The following is a 14144-nucleotide window of genomic DNA, read 5'->3' as shown; positions in this document are numbered from 1 at the left end:
TGTAGCACTGTAGCATTGTTGTAGCACTGTAGTATTGATGTAGCACTGTTGTAGCACTTTAGCATTGATGTAGCACTGTGGCATTAATGTAGCATTGATAAAGCACTGTAGCATTGATGTAGCACTGTTGTAGCACTGTAGCATTGATGTAGCACTGTAGCATTGATGTAGCACTGTTGAAGCACTGTAGCATTGATGTAGCACTGTAGCATTGTTGTAGCACTGTAGTATTGATGTAGCACTGTTGTAGCACTGTAGCATTGATGTAGCACTGTAGCATTAATATAGCATTGATGTAGCACTGTAGCATTAATGTACCACTGATGTAGCACTGTTGTAGCATGTAGCGTTGATGTAGCACTGTTGTAGCACTGTAGCATTGATGTAGCACTGTTGTAGCACTGTAGCATTGTTGTAACACTGTAGCATTGATGTAGCACTGTTGTAGCACTGCAACATTGATGTAGCACTGTTGTAGCACTGTAGCGATGATGTAGCACTGCTGTAGCACTGTAGCATTGATGTAGCACTGTTGCAGCAATGTAGCATTGATGTAGTTCTGTAGCATTGATGTAGCACTGTTGTAGCACTGTAGCATTGATGTAGCACAATTGTAGCACTGTAGCATTGATGTAGTTCTGTAGCATTGATGTAGCACTGTTGTAGCACTGTAGCATTGATGTAGCACTGTTGTAGCACTGTAGCTTTGATGTAGCACTGTAGCATTGATGTAGCACTGTAGCATTGATGTAGCACTGTTGTAGGACTGTAGCATTGATGTAGCACTGTTGTAGCACTGTAGCATTGTTGTAGCACTGTTGTAGCACTGTAGCATTGATGTAGCACTGTTGTAGCACTGTAGCGATGATGTAGCACTGCTGTAGCACTGTAGCATTGATGTAGCACTGTTGCCGCAATGTAGCATTGATGTAGTTCTGTAGCATTGATGTAGCACTGTTGTAGCACTGTAGCATTGATGTAGCACAATTGTAGCACTGTAGCATTGATGTAGTTCTGTAGCATTGATGTAGCACTGTTGTAGCACTGTAGCATTGATGTAGCACTGTTGTAGCACTGTAGCTTTGATGTAGCACTGTTGTAGCACTGTAGCATTGATGTAGCACCGTAGCATTGATGTAGCACTGTTGTAGGACTGTAGCATTGATGTAGCACTGTTGTAGCACTGTAGCATTGTTGTAGCACTGTTGTAGCACTGTAGCATTGATGTAGCACTGTTGTAGCACTGTAGCGTTGATGTAGCACTGTTGTAGCACAGTAGCATTGTTGTAGCACTGTAGCATTGATGTAGCACTGTTGTAGCACTGTAGCATTGATGTAGCACTGTTGTAGCACTGTAGCATTGATGTGTTACTGTTTCATTGTTGTAGCACTGTTGTAGCACTGTAGTATTGATGTAGCACTGTTGTAGCACTGTAGCATTGATGTAGCACTGTTGTAGCACTGTAGCATTGATGTAGCACTGTTGTAGCACTGTCGCATTGATGTAGCACTGTAGCATTGTTGTAGCACTGTTGTAGCACTGTTGTCGCACTGTAGCATTGATGTAGCACTGTTGTAGCACTGTAGCATTGATGTAGCACTGTCGTAGCACTGTAGCATTGATGTGGCACTGTTGCATTGTTGTAGCACTGTTGTAGCACTGTTGTAGCACTGTAGCATTGATGTAGCAGTGTTGTAGCACTGTAGCATTGATGTAGCACTGTTGTAGCACTGTAGCATTGATGTAGCACTGTTGTAGCACTGTAGCATTGATGTAGCATTGTTGTAGCACTGTAGCATTGATGTAGCACTGTTGCATTGTTGTAGCACTGAAGCATTGATGTAGCACTGTTGTAGCACTGTAGCATTGATGTAGCACTGTTGTCGCACTGTAGCATTGGTGTAGCACTGTAGCATTGTTGTAGCACTGTTTTAGCACTGTTGTAGCACTGTAGCATTGATGTAGCACTGTAGCATTGATGTAGCACTGTAGCATTGTCGTAGCACTGTAGCATTGATGTAGCACTGTAGCATTGATGTAGCACTGTTGTTGCACTGTAGCATTGATGTAGCACTGTTGTAGCACTGTAGCATTGATGTAGCACTGTTGCGTTGATGTAGCATTGTTGTAGCACTGTAGCATTGATGTAGCACTGTTGTAGCACTGTTGTAACACTGCTCTAGCACTGTTGTAGCACTGTTGTAGCAGTGTTGTAGCACTGTTGTAGCACTGTTGTAGCAGTGTTGTAGCACTGTTGTAACACTGTTATAGCACTGTAGCATTGTTGTAGCACTGTAGCATTGATGTAGCACTGTTGTAGCACTGTTGTAGCAGTGTTGTAGCACTGTTGTAGCACTGTAGCATTGATGTAGCACTGTAGCATTGATGTAGCACTGTTGTAGCACTGTAGCTTTGTTGTAGCACTGTAGCATTGATGTAGCACTGTTGTAGCACTGTAGCATTGTTGTAGCACTGTAGCATTGATGTAGCACTGTTGTAGCACTGCAACATTGATGTAGCACTGTTGTAGCACTGTAGCATTGATGTAGCACTGATGTAGCACTGTTGTAGCACTGTTGTAGCACTGTAGCATTGATGTAGACTGTTGTAGCACTGTTGTAGCACTGTAGCATTGATGTAGCACTGTTGTAGCACTGTTGTAGTACTGTAGCATTGATGTAACACTGTTGTAGCACTGAAGCATTGATGTAGCACTGTTGTAGCACTGTTGTAGCACTGTAGCATTGATGTAGCACTGTTGTAGCACTGTAGCATTGTTGTAGCACTGTAGCATTGATGTAGCACTGATGTAGCACTGTAGCATTGATGTAGCACTGTTGTAGCACTGTAGCGTTGATGTAGCACTGTTGTAGCACTGTAGCATTGATGTAGCACTGTAGCATTGATATAGCACTCTTGTGGCACTGTAGCATTGATGTAGCAGCGTATCATTGATGTAGCACTGTAGCATTGATGTAGCACTGTTGTAGCACTGTAGCATTGTTGTAGCACTGTAGCATTGTTGTAGCACTGTAGCATTATGTATCACTGTTGTAGCACTGTAGCATTGATGTAGCACTGTTGTAGCACTGTAGCATTGATGTAGCACGGTTGTAGCACTGAAGCATTGTTGTAGCACTGTAGCATTGTTGTAGCACTGTAGCATTGATGTATCACTGTTGTAGCACTGTAGCATTGATGTAGCACTGTTGTAGCACTGTAGCATTGTTGTAGCATTGAAGCATTGTTGTAGCACTGTAGCATTGTTGTAGCACTGTACCACTGTTGTAGCACTGTAGCATTGATGCAGCACTATTGTAGCATTGATGTAGCACTGTTGTAGCACTGTAGCATTGATGTAGCACTGTCGAAGTTCTGCAGCATTGATGTAGCACTGTCGTAGCACTGTAGCATTGATGTAGCACTGTTGTAGCACTGCAGCATTGATGTAGCACTGTTCCAGCACCGTAGCATTGATGTAGCACTGTTGTAGCGCTGTAGCATTGATGTAGCACTGTTGTAGCACTGTAGCATTGATGTAGCACTGTAGCATTGATGTAGCACTGTTGTAGCACTGTAGCATTGATGTAGCACTGTAGCATTGATATAGCACTGTTGTGGCACTGTAGCATTGATGTAGCAGCGTAGCATTGATGTAGCACTGTTGTAGCACTGTAGCATTGATGTAGCACTGTTGTAGCACTGTAGCATTGTTGTAGCACTGTAGCATTGTTGTAGCACTGTAGCATTGATGTATCACTGTTGTAGCACTGTAGCATTGATGTAGCACTGTTGTAGCACTGTAGCATTGATGTAGCACGGTTGTAGCACTGAAGCATTGTTGTAGCACTGTAGCATTGTTGTAGCACTGTAGCATTGATGTATCACTGTTGTAGCACTGTAGCATTGATGTAGCACTGTTGTAGCACTGTAGCATTGTTGTAGCATTGAAGCATTGTTGCAGCACTGTAGCATTGTTGTAGCACTGTACCACTGTTGTAGCACTGTAGCATTGATGCAGCACTATTGTAGCATTGATGTAGCACTGTTGTAGCACTGTAGCATTGATGTAGCACTGTTGTAGCACTGTAGCATTGATGTAGCACTGTCGTAGTTCTGCAGCATTGATGTAGCACTGTTGTAGCACTGTAGCATTGATGTAGCACTGTTGTAGCACTGCAGCATTGATGTAGCACTGTTCCAGCACCGTAGCATTGATGTAGCACTGTTGTAGCGCTGTAGCATTGATATTGCACTGTTGTAGCACTGTAGCATTGATGTAGCACTGTCGTAGCACTGTAGCATTGATGTAGCACTGTTGTAGCACTGTAGCATTGACGTAGCACTGTTGTAGCATTGTAGAATTGTTGTTGCACTGTAGCATTCTAGTAGCACTGTAGTATTGATGTAGCACTGTTGTAGCACTGTAGCATTGTTGAAGCACTGTAGCATTGATGGAGCGCTGTTGTAGCACTGTAGCGTTGATGTTTCACTGTTGTAGCACTGTAGCATTGACGTAGCACTGTTGTAGCACTGTAGCATTGATGTAGCACTGAAGCATTGATGAAGCACTGTTGTAGCACTGTAGCATTGATGTAGCACAGTCGTAGCACTGTAACATTGATGTAGCACTGTCGTAGCACTGTAGCATTGATGTAGGACTGTTGTAGCACTGTAGCATTGTTGTAGCATTATAGCATTGATGTAGCACTGTTGTAGCACTGCTGTAGCACTGTAGCATTGATGTAGCACTGTCGTAGGACTGTAGCATTGATGTAGCACTGTAGCATTGATGTAGCACTGTTGTAGCACTGTAGCATTGATGAAACACTGTTGCAGCACTGTAGCATTGATGTAGCATTGTCGTAGCACTGTAACATTGATGTAGCACTGTCGTAGCACTGTAGCATTGATGTACGACTGTTGTAGCACTGTCGCATTGTTGTAGCACTGTAGCATTGATGTAGCACTGTTGTAGCACTGTTGTAGCACTGTTGTAGCACTGTTGTAGCACTGTAGCATTGATGTAGCACTGTCGTAGCACTGTAGCATTGATGTAGGACTGTTGTAGCACTGTAGCATTGTTGTAGCACTGTTGTAGCACTGTAGCATTGATGTAGCACTGTTGTAGGACTGTAGCATTGATGTAGCACTGATGTAGCACTGTAACATTGGTGTAACACTGTCGTAGCAGTGTAGCATTGTTGTAGCACTGTTGTAGCACTGTAGCATTGTTGTAGCACTGTAGCATTGATGTAGCGCTGTTGTAGCACTGTAATATTCATGTAGCACTGTTGTAGCACTGTAGCATTGTTGTAGCACTGTAGCATTGATGTAGCACTGTTGTAGCACTGTAGTGTTTATGTAGCACTGTTGTAGCACAGTAACATTGATGTAGCACTGTTGTAGCGCTGTAGCATTGATGTAGCACTGTAGCACTGATGTAGCACTGTTGTAGCACTGTAGCATATATATAGCACTGTTGTAGCACTGTAGCATTGATGTAGCACTGTTGTAGCACTGTAGCATTGATGTAGCACTGTTGTAGCGCTGTAGCATTGATGTAGCACTGTTGTAGCGCTGTAGCACTGTTGTAGCACTGTAGCATTGATATAGCACTGTTGTAGCACTGTAGCATTGATGTAGCACTGTTGTAGCACTGTAGCATTGATGTAGCACTGTTGTAGCACTGTAGCATTGTTGTAGCACTGTAGCATTGATGTAGCACTGTTGTAGCACTGTAGCATTGATGTAGCACTGTTGTAGCACTGTAGCATTGACGTAGCACTGTCGTAGCACTGTAGCATTGATGTAGCACTGTAGCATTGTTGTAGCACTGTCGTAGCACTGTAGCATTGATGTAGCACTGTAGCATTGATGTAGCACTGTTGTAGCACTGTAGCATTGATGTAGCACTGTAGCATTGTTGTAGCACTGTTGTAGCACTGTAGCACTGCTGAAGCACTGTAGCATTGATGTAGCACTGTTGTAGCACTGTAGCATTGATGTAGCACTGTAGCATTGATATAGCACTGTTGTAGCACTGTTGTAGCACTGTAGCATTGATGTAGCACTGCTGTAGCACTGTAGCGTTGATGTAGCACGGTTGTAGCACTGTAGCATTGATGTAGCACTGTAGCATTGATATAGCACTGTTGTAGCACTGTTGTAGCACTGTAGCATTGATGTAGCACCGTAGCATTGATGTAGCACTGTTGTAGCACTGTAGCATTGATGTAGCACTGTTGTAGCACTGTAGCATTGATGTAGCACTGTAGCATTGTTGTAGCACTGTAGCATTGATGTAGCACTGTTGTAGCACTGTAGCATTGATGTAGCACTGTTTTAGCACTGTTGCATTGATGTAGCACTGTCGTAGAACTGTAGCATTGATGTAGCACTGTTGTAGCACAGTAGCATTGATGTAGCACTGTTGTAGCACTGTAGCATTGATGTAGCACTGTTGTAGCACTGTAGCATTGATGTGTTACTGTATCATTGTTGTAGCACTGTTGTAGCACTGTAGCATTGATGTATCACTGTTGTAGCACTGTAGCATTGATGTAGCACTGTTGTAGCACTGTCGCATTGATGTAGCACTGTAGCATTGTTGTAGCACTGTTGTAGCACTGTTGTCGCACTGTAGCATTGATGTAGCACTGTTGTAGCACTGTAGCATTGATGTAGCACTGTCGTAGCACTGTAGCATTGATGTGGCACTGTTGCATTGTTGTAGCACTGTTGTAGCACTGTAGCATTGATGTAGCAGTGTTGTAGCACTGTAGCATTGATGTAGCACTGTTGTAGCACTGTAGCATTGATGTAGCACTGTTGTAGCACTGTAGCATTGATGTAGCATTGTTGTAGCACTCTAGCATTGATGTAGCACTGTTGCATTGTTGTAGCACTGTAGCATTGATGTAGCACTGTTGTAGGACTGTAGCATTGATGTAGCACTGATGTAGCACTGTAACATTGGTGTAACACTGTCGTAGCAGTGTGGCATTGTTGTAGCACTGTTGTAGCACTGTAGCATTGTTGTAGCACTGTAGCGTTGATGTAGCGCTGTTGTAGCACTGTAATATTCATGTAGCACTGTTGTAGCACTGTAGCATTGTTGTAGCACTGTTGTAGCACTGTAGCATTGATGTAGCACTGTTGTAGCACTGTAGCATTGATGTAGCACTGATGTAGCACTGTAACATTGGTGTAACACTGTCGTAGCAGTGTAGCATTGTTGTAGCACTGTTGTAGCACTGTAGCATAGTTGTAGCACTGTAGCGTTGATGTAGCGCTGTTGTAGCACTGTAATATTCATGTAGCACTGTTGTAGCACTGTAGCATTGTTGTAGCACTGTAGCATTGATGTAGCACTGTTGTAGCACTGTAGTGTTTATGTAGCACTGTTGTAGCACAGTAACATTGATGTAGCACTGTTGTAGCGCTGTAGCATTGATGTAGCACTGTAGCACTGATGTAGCACTGTTGTAGCACTGTAGCATATATATAGCACTGTTGTAGCACTGTAGCATTGATGTAGCACTGTTGTAGCACTGTAGCATTGATGTAGCACTGTTGTAGCGCTGTAGCATTGATGTAGCACTGTTGTAGCGCTGTAGCACTGTTGTAGCACTGTAGCATTGATATAGCACTGTTGTAGCACTGTAGCATTGATGTAGCACTGTTGTAGCACTGTTGTAGCACTGTAGCATTGATGTAGCACTGTTGTAGCACTGTAGCATTGTTGTAGCACTGTAGCATTGATGTAGCACTGTTGTAGCACTGTAGCATTGATGTAGCACTGTAGCATTGTTTTAGCACTGTTGTAGCACTGTAGCACTGCTGAAGCACTGTAGCATTGATGTAGCACTGTTGTAGCACTGTAGCATTGATGTAGCACTGTAGCATTGATATAGCACTGTTGTAGCACTGTTGTAGCACTGTAGCATTGATGTAGCACTGCTGTAACACTGTAGCGTTGATGTAGCACGGTTGTAGCACTGTAGCATTGATGTAGCACTGTAGCATTGATATAGCACTGTTGTAGCACTGTTGTAGCACTGTAGCATTGATGTAGCACCGTAGCATTGATGTAGCACTGTTGTAGCACTGTAGCATTGATGTAGCACTGTTGTAGCACTGTAGCATTGATGTAGCACTGTAGCATTGTTGTAGCACTGTAGCATTGATGTAGCACTGTTATAGCACTGTAGCATTGATGTAGCACTGTTTTAGCACTGTTGCATTGATGTAGCACTGTCGTAGAACTGTAGCATTGATGTAGCACTGTTGTAGCACAGTAGCATTGATGTAGCACTGTTGTAGCACTGTAGCATTGATGTAGCACTGTTGTAGCACTGTAGCATTGATGTGTTACTGTATCATTGTTGTAGCACTGTTGTAGCACTGTAGCATTGATGTAGCACTGTTGTAGCACTGTAGCATTGATGTAGCACTGTTGTAGCACTGTAGCATTGATGTAGCACTGTTGTAGCACTGTCGCATTGATGTAGCACTGTAGCATTGTTGTAGCACTGTTGTAGCACTGTTGTCGCACTGTAGCATTGATGTAGCACTGTTGTAGCACTGTAGCATTGATGTAGCACTGTCGTAGCACTGTAGCATTGATGTGGCACTGTTGCATTGTTGTAGCACTGTTGTAGCACTGTAGCATTGATGTAGCAGTGTTGTAGCACTGTAGCATTGATGTAGCACTGTTGTAGCACTGTAGCATTGATGTAGCACTGTTGTAGCACTGTAGCATTGATGTAGCATTGTTGTAGCACTGTAGCATTGATGTAGCACTGTTGCATTGTTGTAGCACTGTTGCATTGATGTAGCACTGTTGTAGGACTGTAGCATTGATGTAGCACTGTTGTCGCACTGTAGCATTGGTGTAGCACTGTAGCATTGTTGTAGCACTGTTTTAGCACTGTTGTAGCACTGTAGCATTGATGTAGCACTGTAGCATTGATGTAGCACTGTAGCATTGTCGTAGCACTGTAGCATTGATGTAGCACTGTAGCATTGATGTAGCACTGTTGTAGCACTGTAGCATTGATGTAGCACTGTTGTAGCACTGTAGCATTGATGTAGCACTGTAGCACTGTTGTAGCACTGTTGTAACACTGCTGTAGCACTGTTGTAGCACTGTTGTAGCAGTGTAGTAGCACTGTTGTAGCACTGTTGTAGCAGTGTTGTAGCACTGTTGTAACACTGCTGTAGCACTGTTGTAGCACTGTTGTAGCAGTGTTGTAGCACTGTTGTAACACTGCTGTAGCACTGTTGTAGCACTGTTGTAGCAGTGTTGTAGCAGTGTTGTAGCACTGTTGTAACACTGCTGTAGCACTGTTGTAGCACTGTTGTAGCACTGTTGTAGCAGTGTTGTAGCAGTGTTGTAGCACTGTTTTAGCACTGTTGTAACACTGCTGTAGCACTGTTGTAGCACTGTTGTAGCAGTGTTGTAGCAGTGTTGTAGCAGTGTTGTAGCACTGTTGTAGCACTGTTGTAGCACTGTTGTAGCAGTGTTGTAGCACTGTTGTAACACTGCTGTAGCACTGTTGTAGCACTGTTGTAGCACTGTTGTAGCACTGTTGTAGCAGTGTTGTAGCACTGTTGTAACACTGCTGTAGCACTGTTGTAGCACTGTTGTAGCACTGTTGTAGCACTGTTGTAGCAGTGTTGTAGCACTGTTGTAACACTGTTGTAGCACTGTTGTAACACTGCTGTAGCACTGTTGTAGCACTGTTGTAGCACTGTTGTAGCACTGTTGTAGCACTGTTGTAGCACTGTTGTAGCACTGTTGTAGCACTGTCAACAGTAGTAATGTCTCAGTTCATTTGTACACTGTTATTATTATTATTATTATTATTATTATTATTATTATTATTATTATTATTATTATTATTATTATTATTATTATTATTATTATTATTATTATTGTTGTTGTTATGTTATTATTGTTAAAAAATATAATTCTTACTTGTATTAACTGTTCAGGATGAACTCTGACTGTGTATTAACTGTTCAGGATGAACTCTGACTGTGTATTAACTGTTCAGGATGAACTCTGACTGTGTATTAACTGTTCCGGATGAACTCTGACTGTGTATTAACTGTTCCGGATGAACTCTGACTGTGTATTAACTGTTCCGGATGAACTCTGACTGTGTATTAACTGTTCAGGATGAACTCTGACTGTGTATTAACTGTTCAGGATGAACTCTGACTGTGTATTAACTGTTCAGGATGAACTCTGACTGTGTATTAACTGTTCTGGATGAACTCTGACTGTGTATTAACTGTTCAGGATGAACTCTGACTGTGTATTAACTGTTCAGGATGAACTCTGACTGTGTATTAACTGTTCAGGATGAACTCTGACTGTGTATTAACTGTTCAGGATGAACTCTGACTCTGTATTAACTGTTCCGGATGAACTCTGACTGTGTATTCAATGTTCAGGATGAACTCTGACTCTGTATTCACTGTTTAGGATGAACTCTGACCTTGTATTCACTGTTCAGGATGAACTCTGACTGTGTATTAACTGTTCAGGATGAACTCTGACTGTGTATTAACTGTTCAGGATGAACTCTGACTGTGTATTAACTGTTCAGGATGAACTCTGACTGTGTATTAACTGTTCAGGATGAACTCTGACTGTGTATTAACTGTTCAGGATGAACTCTGACTGTGTATTAACTGTTCAGGATGAACTCTGACTCTGTATTAACTGTTCCGGATGAACTCTGACTGTGTATTCAATGTTCAGGATGAACTCTGACTCTGTATTCACTGTTTAGGATGAACTCTGACCTTGTATTCACTGTTCAGGATGAACTCTGACTGTGTATTAACTGTTCAGGATGAACTCTGACTGTGTATTAACTGTTCAGGATGAACTCTGACTGTGTATTAACTGTTCAGGATGAACTCTGACTGTGTATTAACTGTTCAGGATGAACTCTGACTGTGTATTAACTGTTCAGGATGAACTCTGACTGTGTATTAACTGTTCAGGATGAACTCTGACTCTGTATTAACTGTTCCGGATGAACTCTGACTGTGTATTCAATGTTCAGGATGAACTCTGACTCTGTATTCACTGTTTAGGATGAACTCTGACCTTGTATTCACTGTTCAGGATGAACTCTGACTGTGTATTAACTGTTCAGGATGAACTCTGACTGTGTATTCACTGTTCAGGATGAACTCTGACCTTGTATTCACTGTTCAGGATGAACTCTGACTGTGTATTCACTGTTCAGGATGAACTCTGACCTTGTATTCACTGTTCAGGATGAACTCTGACTGTGTATTCACTGTTCAGGATGAACTCTGACCTTGTATTCACTGTTCAGGATGAACTCTGACTGTGTATTCACTGTTCAGGATGAACTCTGACTCTGTTTTCTCTGTTCAGGATGAACTCTGACCTTGTATTCACTGTTCAGGATGAACTCTGACCTTGTATTCACTGTTCAGGATGAACTCTGACTGTGTATTAACTGTTCAGAATGAACTCTGACTGTGTATTAACTGTTCAGTATGAACTCTGACTGTGTATTAACTGTTCAGTATGAACTCTGACTGTGTATTAACTGTTCAGGATGAACTCTGACCTTGTATTCACTGTTCAGGATGAACTCTGACTGTGTATTCACTGTTCAGGATGAACTCTGACCTTGTATTCACTGTTCAGGATGAACTCTGACTCTGTATTCACTGTTCAGGATGAACTCTGACCTTGTATTCACTGTTCAGGATGAACTCTGACCTTGTATTCACTGTTCAGGATGAACTCTGACCTTGTATTCACCCTACTACAGCTGTAGGCGGATTCGTTCCCCCTGGACACCGCCAGCCGCCCAGAGGTAGGCCTCAGCAGGGAGGCGGAGGGATAGGCCCAAGACCAGGCGCTCCAGCAGCTATCACAGGTAACAGAAATATCTGTCTGAGAGGCCAGAACAGACACAGACCGGAGTGTAGGCATCACCATCACCATCACCACCATCACCGTCACCAAGGTTGGTCTTTGTACTCTCTACGTAGGCCTACAGCCCTGTAGTAACCCTTGTAGGCCTAGGGAGAAAGTGGATCTGATTATATAATCGTGGTTCACATATATTCAGTTATAGTAATCTCAGAATGGTTGGATTTTAAGATTATTTGTAGTGTGTTCTGAAGCCTATGTCCAGCCTCTAGAACAAGAATATACACAATAGGCCTAGGAACCTACTATATCCATCCTTTAGTCCTATACACGACATGACAAGCATACAATAGGCCTAGGTTCACATCATGTGGGGATTTATTTGATCCTAAATTCCCACTGCTGAGGTGTATGTAAATATTTTAGGGTCGTGGTCAGAGGGATGACCAGAGTTGGGTCGTACCCTCAGAGCCTACTAACAAGTAGTTCTAGGCCTAGATACGGAAATTAACTTTGAGATTAATATACTAACTGATAGATTTAGTCCTTAAAAATGATTTAGATGGGCTGGAAGTGTTAGTAAATGATATTAGTATTAACACCGTGGCTTGGCTGACAACGCTCTGGCCTGTCATAAACACACACAGTGCCATGGTTAGATCTCCAGTACAGGTGGAAACATTGGTCATGTGTCCTTACAAATGTTAGGTGACTGGTGTGGGTCACCTAACAAGATAGAGGACCACAACGGAAATAAGATAGACAGTCCCCCATAACAAACTGACTTTCTTGGGCTTACCCTGACTGGCTGATCCCCCGGGGTTAAAATCCCAAGAAAATCTTATCTTAACATTAAATTAGGTAGTGAGATTAGACACATAGTGTTAGCTAGCAGCAGTTTCCTAGAGCAGGGTACAATAGTCCTAGACTTACACGATTCAGGTCCACAGTGTGTCTGTAAGTCAAGGCTACATCTGGTATCTTCCACGCCTCACAATTCAGGTCCATAGCGTGTCTGTAAGTCAAGACTACGTCTGGTATCTTCCACACCTCACAATTCAGGTCCACATTGTGTCTGTAAGTCAAGGCTACATCTGGTATCTTCCACACCTCACAATTCAGGTCCACATTGTGTCTGTAAGTCAAGGCTACATCTGGTATCTTCCACACCTGACAATTCAGGTCCACATTGTGTCTGTAAGTCAAGGTTACATCTGGTATCTTCCACACCTCACAATTCAGGTCCACATTGTGTCTGTAAGTCAAGGTTACATCTGGTATCTTCCACACCTCACAATTCAGGTCCAAAGTGTGTCTGTAAGTCAAGGCTACTTCTGGTATCTTACACACGGCAGATAGTTGATTTGACTTGATAGATGTCTGACAGTTAGTCAGCACCGACAAAGAACCAACCTGACTGACCATAGGTACTGTCTCTGTGTCACACACATTTGTGAGATTATTTCAGTATTTTTCCTATGTTATGGTGTCCACTAGCAGTCAGCTCACACACTGAGGTCCTGGGATCGATCCCCGGTAAGGCTGGAAACAGGACTTGTTTCCATAAGACACCTAGGAGTAAAATAGGTGCCTGGATGTCATTGTGGGTCGCATCCTGGTGACAAAATTGACCTAATCTGTTCCACAAGGCACAGTACTCGCTCCCATCTTGTTCCTCATCCTCATATCCGACATAGACAAGGATGTCAGCCACAGCACCGTGTCTTCCTTTGCAGATGACACCCGAATCTGCATGACAGTGTCTTCCATTGCAGACACTGCAAGGCTCCAGGCGGACATCAACCAAATCTTTCAGTGGGCTGCAGAAAACAATATGAAGTTCAACGATGAGAAATTTCAATTACTCAGATATGGTAAACATGAGGAAATTAAATCTTCATCAGAGTACAAAACAAATTCTGGCCTCAAAATAGAGCGAAACACCAACGTCAAAGACCTGGGAGTGATCATGTCGGAGGATCTCACCTTCAAGGACCATAACATTGTATCAATTGCATCTGCTAGAAAAATGACAGGATGGATAATGAGAACCTTCAAAACTAGGGAGGCCAAGCCCATGATGACACTCTTCAGGTCACTTGTTCTATCTAGGCTGGAATATTGCTGCACACTAACAGCACCTTTCAAGGCAGGTGAAATTGCCGACCTAGAAAATGTACAGAGAACTTTCACGGCGCACATAACGGA

At 42.8% G+C, this 14144-nt stretch overlaps 1 long non-coding RNA gene across 1 annotated transcript in view; it reads left to right on the top strand.

Annotated features, from left to right (window-relative positions):
- LOC138851608 (uncharacterized) overlaps positions 1-14054 on the top strand; it is a 33295-nt gene extending 19241 nt beyond the window's left edge. Inside the window, exon 3 of the long non-coding RNA XR_011391301.1 lies at positions 11833-14054. This is a non-coding gene — a long non-coding RNA (uncharacterized lncRNA). The remainder of the gene's footprint in view (positions 1-11832) is intronic.
- Positions 14055-14144: the final 90 nt, after the last annotated feature.

This window comes from Cherax quadricarinatus, unplaced genomic scaffold, assembly GCF_038502225.1.
Source record: "Cherax quadricarinatus isolate ZL_2023a unplaced genomic scaffold, ASM3850222v1 Contig1206, whole genome shotgun sequence".
Lineage (NCBI taxonomy): Eukaryota > Metazoa > Arthropoda > Malacostraca > Decapoda > Parastacidae > Cherax > Cherax quadricarinatus.
The sequence above is the reverse complement of the archived record's forward strand: the minus strand, read 5'-3'. Positions and strand labels throughout refer to the sequence as shown.